This window comes from Columba livia, chromosome 12 (assembly GCF_036013475.1).
Source record: "Columba livia isolate bColLiv1 breed racing homer chromosome 12, bColLiv1.pat.W.v2, whole genome shotgun sequence".
In the NCBI taxonomy this organism is placed as follows: Eukaryota; Metazoa; Chordata; class Aves; order Columbiformes; family Columbidae; genus Columba; species Columba livia.
Window position 1 is genome coordinate 225,558 of NC_088613.1, and position 15,815 is coordinate 241,372.

Below are 15,815 nucleotides of genomic sequence, written 5' to 3' on the forward strand. Positions count from 1 at the left end.
AACAACCCATCAGTCCAAGAGCCCATGTTAAAAATAAATGACAAGTCCTAAATAAGGCAATTTCCTTGTCCCAGCGCGGGGAGATGCACCGCTTTGAATTTCTCCCGTTTCCACTGCTCTTCTTCCCGCTCTGCGTCCTGCCCAGAGCCAGCAGCACCGCGGGGCCCCTCTCACCTCTCTGGCTTTTGCAGTGGGCGCATTGCATGGAGCTCGATGGTGGCACCACTCACACATCCAAGGATGCAGATTTGTACAACGTTAGGGGAAGACCTGGGGTCGGTGAGCTCTGCTGGGTTTCGGTTCTCGCTGCAGCAGGCGCGGTGCATTACCTGCTGTGACAGCTCCGCACAGCGTAGATCTGCGCAGTGAAAACCATTCCCGGCTCCCGGGTACCTGACGTATGCACACCACTTGCTGGCATGGGTTTCTTCTCCTTACAAGACACTGTTTTGGAATGCCTTTCAAAATTCTCTTGATTCTTGCAGAAGCTGGAGGACCCCATTCTGTGCCGCTGGCTGTTTGAGGGGGTGAGAAGAAAAACAACGGCTTGAAGTGCTCACTTTCCCTTGGGAAGCCCTGCGTGCCCCAGTGCCCCCTGCAGAGCTGGGGGCCTTGGCGTGTGTCAGAGCTATGGAAGGTTCGGAGGTATGGGGGAGGTCCTCAGGGAATGGAAACACTGCTTGGCAAACCACAACCCTTTCCTTTGATGTCCTGCTCCATCCAAACACACCTGACACCCTGTGGTGCCCTGGTCCAGGCTCCAGCCACCTGGCTCACGTGCAGAGGCCAGTTACACACAAAGTCAACCAGGACATGTCGCACAGAAGGCAGAGCTCTAATACAACTCTTCCGGAATTATCTTGTATTCTAAACAATGAAATAGTTTTCCCCTGTTTGCTGTGATGAGCAACTGCACTTACCCAACGTGCTCCTGAATTTACTCAGTATCAGGGCTCAGAGGATGCACTGATCTTCCAAGCTTTTAGTATCCCTGACGAAGGTGACTCTGCAGCCTAAGCCACTCTCTCTTGCTTTGCCACCCACCCCAGTAAATGGTAGCAGCAGGTTTTGTATGGCTGCATCCTGAAGTTATTATTTCATGTTGATGGGGAATACTGAACAAGTCACAGCCTGGCTCCAGTGCATGTATTTAGCATTGGTAAAAAGGGTCTCCACAAACTGTGGCAGGCGGTGGCTTCTGCTCAGCTACGTGTAGGTACATGGTTATACCTGTGCAGCAGAGGACCTGAAAACTGTCATCTATTTCATATAATCAGCTGAGCAGATATGGGCTGATGGTGCTGACTTTTGCGTGACTCGCGCAGTGACGGGCTGTGTCAGAGCGGCAGCTGCGGACGTCGGCCTGCCAGGGAAAGTGAAGCATCCCAACACAGGACGGCAAGGGATTCGCTGAGGAGATTCTTGATAGGCTTCAGTAGTTCTTTCACATCCCTGGAGAGCGGCTCCCCGTGTCACAGCAGCGATGCGGCCGCCCTGTCCTCCAGGAGGGTGTGCAGGGGGGAGGCGGGAGGAGAGGAGCAGCGGAGGACGGGGACGCAGCCAGCGTGAGGGTGGGCGCTGAGCTCCACCACTGGTGCAGAAAAGCGGCCGAGGAGCTGCCAGGGTGTAAGGTGGATTTGTGAGGGTGTGTGTGAAGGTGCTTTCAGAAGACAAAATGTCTTGAGCTTTGTGCTCCCTTTCTATGGGCTAGTTCAATCCATCGGGGACTCTCCAAAGGGGACAGGAATAACATGAGATCTGATCTGGTCCTCTCAAGGAACTGAGAAAGCTGAATTCCTCCTGAGCTTTACCCAATATTTTACTGACCTCCTGCTCTAAAACATCCCTCATTAAGACTGCTGGTCTTAAGCCAAAGGCCTCAGCGCGGGTGACAAGTGCTGTGCAGACGGATGTGTCCCTGCAGGACTGGGGAGCAGCTTTGCCAGTTTTGTAAGATGCCGTATCCGTGAACCGCTGGCTGCCGACGCTCCTGCGCTGTGGGGTGGAGCTGAGGGCGTTGTGTAACATCTGCCCTTTGATTTGCATGGAATACTAATTGCAGGCAGCCTCCCACCCAGACCTAGAGGTACAGGCGCGCCCCTCCGGGCAGAACCGCCTGCGGGGGTGGGCTAAGAGCTCATATCCCAAGGCTCCCGAAATGTTTTCATTTTTGCGGCTCTCCCGCTCCTGTTCTTGCGCCAGCGCCATGCACCTCCTAGGACAGAAATTAACAGGAGAAAAAAATTACGGAGACTGACGAGAAGAAACATCTGTCGGCCAAATGGTCTCTCAGACCGAAGCTGCAGTTTTCAGTCTATGAACGGCACTTTTTGTGTCCTGCCAGAGGGTGAACCTGGACGGGTGCCCAGGAGTCAAACAAGAGCTGAGCAGAGACAGCATCAGCACAGCCGGAAATAGAGGAAAAGGCGGAATTTTTGTGGAATCTTCACTCTTTCCTGCTGGTTTCCTGCTTACTACATGTGAGCAACAGAGACAGCTTTTGTATTGGCAACTGCAGCACAGCAGCTATTCTGGGATGGCCAGGCTGAGGAAAAGAGCCCACGGACAACCCACTGCCACGCGCCCGACTTCAGCCGCTGTTGTGATGGACAATTCACCCAAGAACCGCGCTGGTTTCCATGAGTTTGGTCGAAGTTCTCAGTCTCCCTCTTTTTATTTCTGTCCTTCCTTTGGCAAAGCCCATTGGCCGCCAGGGACGGGCCGCGGGAGCCGCCGGTCACCGGCACACAAGCTGCTCCGTTAGGTTGGTTTTCCCTCTCGTGGTCATGAGAGTTTCTGTTTATTGATATAGGCGGTTCTATGTGGTCTATTAACCCAGGAAAACCTTTATCTGGAGATCTCACAAACATGGGTTTTTTTTGGTGCAAGGATTAATAAAAACCTTTTGCTTAAGCTTCCTGCTATTGAAGAACAAAAATTAAGATAGACATTCACCAAGACGTTTCTTTCATTGTGTTTTGGACTTGGTATGGCAGTGAAGTAGTGTGATTTATGGCGAACACTACATCCAGCAGCAGGCTGATGTAAGCTGTGAGTGTGTGTTTTTATAGAGAGATTACATTTATCTCAAAGCCAGAAGGCTGGTGGGGGAACTTTCCCAGGGTCCTCACAGTATTTTGCATAGAAAGGAGGAAAAAACCCAACACGAAACCTTACAAAAATAGATATCATACTGCAGTTTTGGAATGGCTTATGCTATAAAAACCTGACCTACCCGTGAACAAACTGCAGTCGGACTAAATGCCTCTGCTTCTCATGCAAGGGAAGCTTGCTTTCTTTTAAAAGAAAACAGTCCGTGCCCCATCCCAAAGTGGCCTACGAGCGAGTGCCAGAGGGATGGGAGGCTTGACAGATAATTCGCTAACCAACACTTTGTTATCGTTATGGCTCAAACATGATTAATTCCCGTGGAATTTGTTGTAATAATATTAGCTTTGGTGATCTCATTTGTTAAACATGTTGCTGCCATTAGGACTCCAGTGCGTTACCTAGAAGACACTGAGCTCGGTCTGTGCCGTACCTGCTGTGGGGTCTGGGTCTCCTCACCTGCCTCTGCTGCCCAGTTCTTCCCTCAAGCCGTCAAGGAAGAACACTGGCACCGGGGTTCGGGACCAGTCCAACCTCCCAGCTGCCACTCCACTCACTGGGAAATGTTCGCTTTGTTTAATTTGTCTTCGCTGAGTTTTGGCATTCACTTCTCTGTCATCTTCATCCCCCTGGTCAAATGTCTCCTCTTTATCCACCTTCTTACTTCTCTCTCCTGATGGGTACTGGGTTCTGCTGCCCCAGACTGTTCCTTCCATCTGCAGCACAACTCTCAGCTGAACTTTATTACAAAAGGAAGGAAAGATTAAATCAGTTTATAACTCTTTTTTGTTTGCCAAATGTATGTGGGACAATCACAGCTGCTGTCAGAGGTTTCTAGAGTCAGATCTTCTACCCAGGATTTAGAACAGCGATCCACTTTCAATGAAGGGACCACGGCGGTTCCCTCTATACTGTTTAACTCTCATGCAATTGAACAAGGTTTGCCAGATACTTAGAGTCAGACTACTGCACTTTTCTTGAGTTTGAGCTCTGCTCCCCAGCATCTCCCCCCTGCTGTGTGCACCCAGCAAGCCGGCGCTGCAGGAGATGCTTGTGTGGGTGCGCAGCGCTGGAGAGGAGCTGCTGGGGGCCAGGGCAGGACCCGGGGCTGCTCGGGGCTTCACAGACCCCGACCGGCAGCCCGCAACCCCGGACCCTGAGCTGCCGCGGCCCCGTGCTCCCTTTGCAGGTCTGCCCTGTGCGGGTATTACACTCTCATTTCACAGCAGTTGTAAAAGTGCTTTGGTGCCTGCACCACGAGATGTACAATTAATGATCAATTTCTTTGTCCTCCCAAGGACATGTTGTCCTGTTCTCTCAATGGGCTCTGCAAACATGACTTAATGCATTTCCCTTGGCTTCATTTCATCTCGTTCTTTTTAATTTTAGCCTGTATCTGAAACCAATGGGATGAAACTGTGCAAAAGGACATTTAAGATTGAAAGTTGGTTAGAAAAATATCACAGCAGCAAGATCTGTAAAACCTTGGCAGCATTTCCAAAGGTGAGGGGACGGAAGCCCTTAAATCATGTTAATCTGGGCCTGGTAAGCAGTTTGGGAATGTGCTGCGGGGGAACTGCACATGAGGATGCACTCACAGACTGGCACCAGCGAAGAGTTTTAAATGGTGAGTCAAACAGAGAAAATAAAGGGGGGTGTTGGAACAGAAAACTTGCAGAGGGTGGACTGTATTGAATGCATTACTATGAGTAATTCCTGCTGCTCTCAAAGAGGAGAAAATGAGCTGTTTAAAATATTCTAATGTCCTTCAAAACACATTAAAAGTCTTTGTTCTGAAATGTTTTTTATTGTAGCTGAATGACCCCGATGTGTTTTTAACTACTCTTCCACCATGTGTGGACCACCCTGCACTTCAGGAATACTCAGCACTGATTCCTCCCCAATCCCAATGCTGCTCCCATGATATTTCTCTTCCCTGCTAAGAGCAGGAGCAAAGTAGCTCACTGGGCAATTAGAGAAGAACAACCAGGGGAGCCCTTCAAAACCATTTCATCATGTCATGAAGCCCTGGTCCCAGTTGCTTGGGTCCTCAGAACACCTGAGCACGGCACCGCTGCCGCCGCCCGTGACGCTCGAGCGCTGTCCCTGTCCTTGGAGAAGAGCCTCCTCCCGCTCTCCGGGTGACAATGATCTGCTCGTGGCACAGATCTGGCATGTCCACCACATCCCACTCCTGCCCGAACCCCTCACACAGTGAACAATCCTTCATCGCTCACGTTCTTGCTCTTTTATATCGAATCTAACTTCATAACAGAACTGATTTTTTATGATTGAGACAAGTACATAAATATGACAATGCTTGAGTCGTGATATAGCAGCTGATGGTCACTGGAGAAGAAAGGAAGAGCGGCGCAGAAGGGCTGAGGTTCCTGGCGCGCTGGGCTGTCCGGGCTGGCAGAGAGCGCACAGAGCGCGTTTCCCTGGCCGCGTCCCGCCCGCTCCGGCCGACCCCGGGCTCTGCCAGCGCTGCCGCGCAAACCTTGGCTCCATCGAGAGCTCGAGCACTGGGCCAGCGACTGTCTGTCCTCCTTAATTACCAGCCTTTGCTGATGGTACTCTCCAAAACAATGCCTGAACGCTGTTTGGACAATATCATACATCAGGAACCATTGCCAGGAGGCAGCATGGGCAGCATACACTTCCGTGCTCTGATGGACTGCAGCACAGGATGTGTGCTCCTTCATCTGCTTTGAACTGAAAAAAAAACAAGGCATGAAAAATGAATGCTTGTGCTTTAGGAGCACAAGGCCTCCACATGCTAGAGACCAAGGACTAGGAGCTTTGTGATGTGGACACAGCCAAATCCGGGCTGTCTGAGCCCAGGGCGCAGGGCCGTTGTGTTTGGTGCTGCCGGCAGAGCCGGGTGCTCCGCACAGAGCCCGGGTCGGTGGTGGGACGGAAGAGCCGCGTCCCGCCCGGAGCCCCGTGCGGTTCCATCCAGCCCCTCAGAGGTTTGCGGCATCTGGCAAGCTCAAGGGAGACGCTGAAGCCAGGATTTTGTCACCAGTGAAATGCTTCCGATCTTTTCTACGTGAACTAAAAAACGGGAAGATAAACTTGCTTTCAAGCTACGGTCACACTGTGTGTGGCAGTGTGTGTCTGCATAAAGTGGGAAAAGGTTTGAAAGACAAACAACCTCAAACTTTCAGGTCACATGAAGTAAGAAATGTGTTTTATTTTTCTCATGGGAGCATGATGCAAAAAGCTAAGAATCAATAGCTGAAAGAAAAAAGTGTCTGAAGTATGCATTTATTTTATTCTTCTCATGTTTTTGCAAGTGAAAAATGTTGGATACGGAAAGAAACTGGAGAAGCCTTTCACTTTCTCAAATGAAAGAAAAGGAAATTTGAGGAGGACCATGCTACACTCAGCATGCATATATTTCTACTGATTTCCAAAAGATTGATTGAAGTGAAAAAATGTGGCTCTGAATAGAGAAACAAAATGTTTCAGTCCCTGGGAAAATGACATTGCAAACCACATTTTCACTGACAAATCGCACCAGTGACAGTGCGATTCGGGAGCTGCTCAGAGGGGATGGGTGACCTCTGGGGAGCTGTGAGCAGGAGGGCTTGGGACCCCAGGAGGGGACATGGGGAGCCCGGAGCTGCGGCAGCGCGAGGCGCGCCGGGCCGTGCGGCTGCAGAGCGGGCAACGCTGCTCGCCTGCCCTGCCCTTTGCTCTCCCGCCCCACCTGCTCACGGGAACTCTGGTCCCATGTGAAGTGCAGATACTCTTGATCATTCAGCTCAGGTGTCCTTGCAGAATATCATCAGCACTGTGATTTGCAGCTGCTCTCACTCTCACAGCCCAGCCAACCTCACCTGTTCGCACTTATTTATAGAGTCAAGCGCTGGCCACAATCTCTCAGGTTCTGGCAGTGTGTGCTGTTGTTCCCTTGCAAGGGTCAGCTCGGTTCCTCACCTTGTTTCACACCCGCTCAGCTGTGGCACCGGCCCATTTCCTGCGGGACGTTCCAGCGGTGAGTACTCGCTGTCACCGCGCTGACACTGCAGCCGCACACCCAGGGCTTGGTCTTTTGCTCACCTGTCCTTTTTGTGCCTCAAGTTTGCCCTGTCTCAAGGCATTAGTAGCATGAAACTTGTTCCAGTGCTCGTCCCAACTGGAAACGCCTGTAAAACCTGTGGGACTGCAGCTGCCAGGCAGTGAGAAGGACTTTTGTGAGGGTCAGGCTGAAGGCTGTGACGCTGTGGCCAGGGAGGAGGGCAGAGCTGATCTCTGTGTCTTGGCACCAGGGCTGCCCTGCCTCTGTGTGCTGGAGGCACTTTGCTGCTGCAGAGTGGATCCCAGGCCATCCTTGTGAAGGCTGTTGTTTGTTGTCACCCACTTCTGAGCTGCGACGTCAGCTGGGAAAGCAGAGCGTGCATCTCCCGGGCTTGGGGTGCAAAAATCATATGGGGATTCCTGCACGTGATGGGGAGCACAGACCACCTTGGGGTGTCACACAAAGTACAACTCTAGAGATGTTTTGCATGTGTTCCCAAAGGGGGACAACAAGGAGCCATTCAAGTATGATACAGGCAGTTTGTAATATTTTAAAGAGGAACCAGCAGGAGAACAGTTATAGCATGTAATGCAGCCGTCTCTGGTGGAGCCAAGGTGGGAATCTTTGATTCTCTCTGTGGCCCATGGGGGAGGGAAGGTCTTTCCAGAGGCCAGCTCAGGATGGGTAGTAGCCATGGTGCATCTTCTGGAGACACCTCTAGGTAAAACGGGATCTGCATTTCTGCATCAATGATGTGCCTAGTGAGGGAGCTAGGCTCCTAGCTTGGCAAGCTGAATTAGGTGCCTGACATCAGACTGTGGTAACAGCAGGGGTAATAAGTTTTAGGTGTATTAATTAGGAGCCAAGCAATTTAAAATCATCACTATATTTAAGATGCACTTAAATGATGCCCCGGGCCTGGGGCTGTCATGCACAGCTCAGGGCTGAACTCAGGGATCACTGGTGTGACCCTGCACCCAGTGCCTGAGTCACGTTGACCCTCTCTTCTCAGCTCCGTGCCGCAGCAGCTGCCGGTCCTCTGGGGCAGAGGCTCCTCCCGCCTGTTTGTGAGCCCTGCTGGGGTCAGGACCTGACCTCTCGTACAAGTATATATAAAAATACGATTGTATTGCATTACAGTTCAGCAGAATGATTGTGATAAATACTACCCCTGCCTTGAAGAATTTGAAGCACAAGATTAATTAATTGCTAAAACCAAGGGGAAGGCGTTGCTTTCAAGGGATAAAGTCTAATTTGATAATGAATCCAGAATGTGTGCCTGTCCAGTGATAGTATTAAACTCAATTAAAACTGCCTGACTCCAACTGGGTATCACAGCAGATGGAGTTTGAGGAGGGATGTGCAGGAGGGGGTGCTGTGGTTCTGCTCAGGGTCTCACACTGTAAGGGACACGGGAGGACACAGGGCTCTGGGAGCAGCGCTGGGGTGGGGGGGGCAGTGCTTTGGGGAGCAGCGCTGGGGTGGGGGGGGCAGTGCTCTGGGGAGCAGCGCTGGGATGAGGGGGGGGCAGTGCTCTGGGGAGCAGCGCTGGGATGAGAGGGGGCAGTGCTTTGGGGAGCAGCGCTGGGATGGGGGGGGCAGTGCTTTGGGGAGCAGTGCTGGGATGGGGGGGCAGTGCTTTGGGGAGCAGCCCTGGGATGAGGGGGGGGCAGTGCTTTGGGGAGCAGCGCTGGGATGAGGGGGGGGCAGTGCTCTGGGAAGCAGCGCTGGGGTGGGGGGGGCAGTGCTTTGGGGAGCAGCGCTGGGATGAGGGGGGGGCAGTGCTCTGGGGACCAGCGCTGGGATGAGAGGGGGCAGTGCTTTGGGGAGCAGCGCTGGGGTGGGGGGGGCAGTGCTTTGGGGAGCAGCGCTGGGGTGGGGGGGGCAGTGCTTTGGGGAGCAGCGCTGGGGTGGGGGGGGCAGTGCTTTGGGGAGCAGCGCTGGGATGAGAGGGGGCAGTGCTTTGGGGAGCAGCGCTGGGATGGGGGGGCAGTGCTTTGGGGAGCAGCGCTGGGGTGGGGGGGGCAGTGCTTTGGGGAGCAGCGCTGGGGTGGGGGGGGCAGTGCTTTGGGGAGCAGCGCTGGGGTGGGGGGGGCAGTGCTTTGGGGAGCAGCGCTGGGATGGGGGGCAGTGCTTTGGGGAGCAGCGCTGGGATCTGGGGGCAGTGCTTTGGGGCGCAGCGCTGGGGTGAGGGGGGGCAGTGCTCTGGGGAGCAGCGCTGGGGCGAAGAGGGGTCGGCAGCGGCTGCCCTGGGTCTGACCACTGCTCGGTTTGGAGGTTGACCAGAATCAGGTTCCTTGAGATTACTGTAACCAGCAAACAGTTCTTTGTTTAATTTTCTTAATGGGGTGCTGGCATAATGATACCAAAAGTCGCATTTTAGCTGGTAGGAAGGCAATTCCCAGGGCAAAGAATTCAGTAGTGCTGCTCTTACTTCAGTTGTTGTTATTTGGCAGGACTGCTCAAAGCTGCCTGGGAAAATGTCCCTGCTGCTGCTCCAGCACTCCGTCTTCTGGGCCCGCAAGCAGGCACAACACTTTATTTGCATTATTTTTACATGGACTTTAAAAATAAAATCCAGCCCCCAAAGTGAAAAGTCCCCCCTGTATTTTTGTGACCAGCAGCTCTTTCCCTGGAGAGCCTGTGAGCCCAGGATTGTGAAGAATGTTCCCATGCAGCTTCCACAGCACCACCCGTCATGGAAACCGGGGCTCTGCCAGCGGCCGGGCCGCCGGGGAGCGGGCGGAGCGGAGCCCGGAGCCCGGCCCCGGCTGCGGCGGCGGCGCTCGGCAGGGCCGGGGCCGCCCCCTGGTGGCGGCGGGGGGAGGGCGGAGCCGGGCTGGGCCCCGTTCCGCAGGGCGGGCGGCCGGCGCCGCCGCTCCGGGCGGTGCCAGGAGCCGCGTATCGGGCTGTGCGGTGAGCGGGTGGTTCGGGTGTGCGGGGGGAGGAGAGCGCTGCCAACACCGTGCTAGAGGCGACCAGGCTGGAGCAACGGGAAACGTGAGCACTGAGCAGTGGCTACAGGTGCAAGGCATGTTCCCTGCCATGTTTCCCTCCCGTTTCTTGCATCCATCACCCTAAATTTGGCTTCGTGTCTACTAAGAAGTTGCAAATCCTCAGGTAAAACCTTAATGTAACACTGGAAACTGAGGCACAGCAGAACGGTTTTAAAAATATTCATGCCCATCTCTGGGCCCTGCTGAATTCTACACTGAGGTTTCTCCTCCAAAACAGGGCTAGAGCGGCCTCATCCTGGCTTGGGAACACCATGTGTGCAAAGCTTACCCATCAGGTTAGAAGCTTACCTGCTTGGAAAAGTGACTCTGCCTCATGAAGAAGTGACCCTGCCTGCTACAGTTTTACGATTCAGCGTTGGTATTTACTCAGCCTTTGACAGGAAGCTGCGAGAGCAGCCCCGACGCTATCGAGCCCTTCGATCTGCCCTGCGTGCAGCCTACAGAGCCCTGCGCGGTCCCTGCAGGCGTTTTAACCCGCTCAGCAGGGTGATCGGTGCGCTGACGCTGAGCCTTCCTTGGGCAGTGTGCTCTGATGGGCACTGTCTCGCCTCTCTGGGTGCCAATTGTAAGTTCACTGTCTGGATAAGGCTGTGGTGCTGATTAAAATACACTTTTTACCGTGCTCTGTTGGATTTGTGTGATGTTCCATAAGCTGCTTTGAAAGTAGACGTTGGTTTATATATTTGAATTCCTGAGACTGAGGGTTTTCAAAGCTCACTGGCATTCACATTCTGGGATAAGATTAAGCTGTCAAGTTCAACAGAACTTCTTCTCTCTCTTATTTTTCCACGCTCTTGCCTGGAGGAGTCCCCAATTCACACCTGACTGAGTAAAGAATGTCAAACAACTCAGCTGCTCTGGCAAAAGGGGAGAAATCCCTGGTTAGTACATACTGGTGTTTCAGCCTGCCCCGGTGCTCTGGGCAGTGTCACATGGAGCTGGGCAGTGGGAAGATGTGTGCTGTTGGAATTGCACTGAAGTGGAAAATGCTCTGGAAGGTCTCAAAAGCTCCATCGCAAGAGGAAAGATGTGACTGGAAACACATACAGTGTGGTGGAGATATTGTGGTCTGTTTGGTGGGTCTGTCCCAGCTCAGCTCTAGCAGGGAGGTATATGGTTTAGTGAATATTCTCTGAAGAGCCTTAGAAGAAGAGAAAGGGCTGCCCAGGTTATGAGGACTGTGATCCTCTTTCAAAGTTGAGTTTTTCTTTGGAGAAGGGTAAGGATCAGTGCAGGCAGTCAGGGCAATGCTTATGAAACACAGAGCTTCTGCTTTTAAAGAGCTTGTTGGCAACTGTGCCAGCCCTCATAATTCTGAGCTGTTCTTGTCCCCCTGTGGAGGGGTCTGATGAAGCAGGTCATCCTGCTGTAAGAGGGGACAAGAGTTACAAAGATCTTCTGTGTCCAAATGGGGGAGATTTGATGCAATGGTTACAGGGAGCCCCAGCAGCGTGGCACATCCTGCACCGAGACAGGTGTATGTCGCACAGCAAAACCCCCTTTTGCTCTGTTACTAGGGTTTTTGCAGCTGAAGAGCAGCTCTGGGCTTGGGGAAGCACTTCATTGCCACAGAGGCTGGTGGCTGATGTAAACCCAACTGTCACTGTTGAGCAACACAGCATACGAGCTGGATCCTGGTGGTCACACACTTCCCTACGGCAGCGACTCTGCAAGCAGTGTTGAAATGACCTCTGTGTGTAAAAGTGGGGGTGATAAGCTGCACATCTGCCTCCTCCCGGAAGCCCAAAGCCGAGGGTCGGGGAAGGGCAAGTGTGAGTGCCTTGGCGATGCCGTGGTGGCTGCCTGCGGGAGCAGGGGGCTGATAACCACACCATTTTGGTGTCGTAGGTATTCCCGGTACTGTTGGTCCCATGTTGTTTCTGCAGTTGTTTCTGAGGCTTAACCGGAGAGCAGAACATCTGCCCAGGGTCAGACAAGGGCCCTGCCAACCCGCATCCTATCGCCTGGGGTGCGCAGCAGCAGATGCCAAGGGAAGAATGGAAGGACGGGGCAGCTGGTATCTCTGTGGTGCAGTCCCGCTTCCAGTTATCTGTGACTCGGGAGCATTTCAGAAGCAGTATCTCTGAACTTTGAGGCCTGATGTGTTTTTCTTCCCTGGCTTCGCCAAGTGCTTTTGCCAGCAACGGCCCCGTCAGCGAGGGAGCGGGATGAGACCTTGCACGCGGGTCCTGCCGCGTTCCTGTGCCGCGCAGCCTTTGCTGGCTCTGCCCTGGCGTGACCAGCAGCGCTTTGTACCCAGGGCATCTGTTCGATAAGATCTGCAGAGACTGGCAGTGGAGAAACTTGTCTAATACCTGGTTTCTGAATGTAATACACAGAGAAAAGTAATTTAGCGTGGTCAGTAAAAGACAATGATTAGCACCAGAAGCAGAGTCGCTTTCTGCTTTCTTTGTCTGGGAAAAAGAATCAGCACAATCCTATGTTTGACAACTTAAATACTGGTTAAAATAATATTATTGTTAGAAACAAAAACAAAAGCAAACACAAAACCAGCGAAAACAACCCCCACTCCAAACCCAAACAAGCCCACCAGCCGTGAGTCCAGGGCTCTTTCCAGTGTTCGGGGGCTGGATTCTGTTCCTCAGGGGTAACGTCTTTGGAGTAACTGTATTAGCATCTGCAGTGAATGAAGTGCAGATCCATAGCTACCGATTTCTTTAAGAGATAAAGCTCATCAATCTTTCACACCCAGAGCAGGACTTTACTCCTTGCCTGGGCACATAACAAAATTATTGCAAGAGAAAAGATATTCCTTTGAGGGAATAAATATGGGAAAGTATGGCTTTGTTTTTCAGTGATGTGCTGGAGTTAAGGAGATAGATGGCTGCAATATGAGCTTATTTTGAGGCAAAACCTCTGGGTAAGGGTGTGATTCCTACTCAGCAGCTGTGAACAGAGAACTCAGCTGAACAGGGGTGGCAGACCTGGGGAAAGCAAAAGGAAGTTTGGATTTCCTCTACTCATGTACAAATCTAGATGTGCTTATTGAGATGGAATATGGATGAAGCCAAGCAACCCTCTGGCTGGTGCTATATTTCTGCTTCCTTAGAATTACAGTGTTAACACTACTATTATTCATTGTGTACTGGTATTGTCCATAGCGTGTGCTGTACAGGATGTCTTTTGGGTCATTCAATGGCTGTGACAGTTAGTGGGGTTTTCTTATCTGTCACCGTCCATCTGAAAACCAGTTTTAAACCTCCTGGGTTGCGTCTGTCTTTTTCTCCCACTCTCCTTTTTTCTTAACCAGAGGTCTAAAGTAAAAGTGACAAATGCATAATCAACCACCAACAGAAACATCCTCCGTTTGCTGTAGTCCAGCCCCTCTCAGCGCTGGGGGACAGGAGGAGGGGAGATGTCACTGCAGCGCAACTGGAGGCTCCTCATGATGTGTTGATTTGGTTTGTGTTTTCTGAGTGAGGGGGAGAGTGGAAACGGACACAGGGTGCTGGGGTGCTCGGAGCCGGGCCAGCCAGCGTGGCCGGGCTCGGCCCAGGTGTGTTTTGGCGCAGGAACCCGCGGTGAGCGGGCTGGCGCCGCAGCCCCTGCCGCAGCAGACGGGTGCCGGGTGCCGTGTCTCTGCCCCACCTGTGGCTGCAGAGGTTCCTCGCGTGCCCAGCTGTGGGGCTGCGGGAGCATCTCCCCAGTGCCTCCCTCCACTGTGCACAGCTCAGCCTGCAAGCTGTTCCCCAATAAAGTGCTGCGGTTTGGGGAACGGTATGCAGAAACCTCTGTTGGCAGTCTGTAATCCCCCCAGCTTCTCTACCTCCCTTCCTCCTCCCCCCAGAGCAAGCCACAGAGCTGCGTGCTGCAAACGTACTGAAAAAATGGCTCGATTGGGAAACGTTGAGTGCAATTTTGAGGCTATTGCACAGAGTGGGGTAGTGTGGTAACGTTTGTAAACCATGGAGGAAATCAGCTCGCTGTGGACCATCTGTCTCCAACACCTATGTGGGCCCATAGGGCTGTGCGGAGCAAGGCGAGTGTCCCGGCAGGAGACACTTGGTCTCCCGCTGTGCTGGTCAGCGAGGCTCGGGTCTGTGCGGGCACTTTGGCCAGCAAGTCCTTGTTGGCTGCAGCTCCCGCTGCCATACGGAACTGAGCTCTACGCTGGCCGGCTTGGATGGTGCCGTGGGATGCAGGTGAGGGATTCGGTGCAGGGTGACAGGGAAAAACCTCAGCTCTAACGGGAGGTTTGCAGACATGCTCTGGGCCTTTTTGTTGGGTGTGCAAGGCTCTTGCTGCTTTTCACACTGATTCAGTTTCATTACTCCTTTGGTTTTGTTTTTTATTAGTCTCTTTTTTGCCCTGGACATGTAAGGTCAATAATAATTTGTGCAACCACTTAAGGGGAGTGTTTTTCTACGTGACTCAGATCCCAGACTTGCAAGGCTTGCTACCAACTGTGGCCAGAAGCCACAAAAACAAGCAAGACAAAATCACCCAACTGGTAAAGAGACCCCTAAACTCCTGAGCCCCAGAGGACCCGATCTGTGGGACCCGCAGTCCGAGCCCGGGGATCCACAGCCCTTGCCAGAGGCTGCTCTCACCCACCAGCCTGTCTGCAGATTCAGTCCAAGTTTGATCCAAGTTTGATGCTTTTCACAATTCATATTTGAGATGCAGCGACCAAAAAAGATAATTTTGATTGACCGCTGTGAGTTCCTGAGTAGCAAACGCAGTGTGTTTCGACAATGAACTTCAGAGCAGGGGGGGATGTTTGCCATGAGGATGAAGACGATCTTGCTCGGAGCATTGCAGTTCCTTCAGGACAGTTTAATTTGTGGAGGAACATGTCAACATGTTCTTGCTCTCCTAATGGAAGAATGTTAATGGTGTATGCATTTTGCATACATAGACGTAGTCCTGAGTTTGTTTATTTGCCTGGGAGCCTGAATTGATTCTGATCTGCACTGTTGTACATCAGCACTGGTTCCAGTACAGTGCAGGCTGTCCCATAGGTGTAATGATATGTGAGCAAGATCAGAAATAAACTGTGGTACTTTATCAATGATACTGCAAACAGTGTAGAAACTAGCAAAAAGGAGTCATTAGCTCATGTCTTCTGTTCAGGTAGCAGAAAATGAAGGGAGCTGCGTAGGTAGCTGCTGCTGTTTGAGAAGATAACTGAGAAGACCTCTGCTCGAGGTGGATGTCGACTGAAGATTTTGGATCCAAATTCAAATCTGGGCTTTTAGAAGTTACAAAATGTGGTGGTATTTGCTCTGGGTGTTCTCGGGCACTCATGGGGTTTTTTGTGGTGTTTTGTTCTGTGGGCTTTGGTTTTGTATTTTTTAATTCGTCACCAACTGATGTTCCAGTGAGAGTGACCAAACGTTTGTCAGCGCTTTGCATTGCAGCCCCGTCAAGAATGGACATAAAGCATCTGCCCTTTTTTCTTTCCATAGGCCTTGATCTGGAAGTTCACCCATTTCAAAGGCTTTTAGGTACAAGTAGGAGAGAGTGAAAGAGGTCTAGAAAAAATGCACTACGAACGACATGAACAAACCTACTTCTTTGCCCCAATTAAAACCAAAGCAAAAAATGAAACCAAACCACCCAGACCTTTCCATTCCTCTTTTATTGTATATTTTAAAACACAGGCAGATGAAAGAGGAACTGGACAGTAACTGTATTCCTCA

At 52.0% G+C, this 15,815-nt stretch overlaps 1 long non-coding RNA gene across 1 annotated transcript; it reads left to right on the plus strand.

The window, feature by feature from the left end:
• The first annotated feature begins 1,525 nt into the window (after window positions 1–1,525).
• Window positions 1,526–11,291, plus strand: LOC135580681 (uncharacterized). The gene is made up of 4 exons (XR_010475576.1): window positions 1,526–4,735; window positions 4,923–7,111; window positions 9,592–10,255; window positions 10,370–11,291. It is a non-coding gene; the product is annotated as an uncharacterized LOC135580681 (long non-coding RNA).
• Window positions 11,292–15,815: the final 4,524 nt, after the last annotated feature.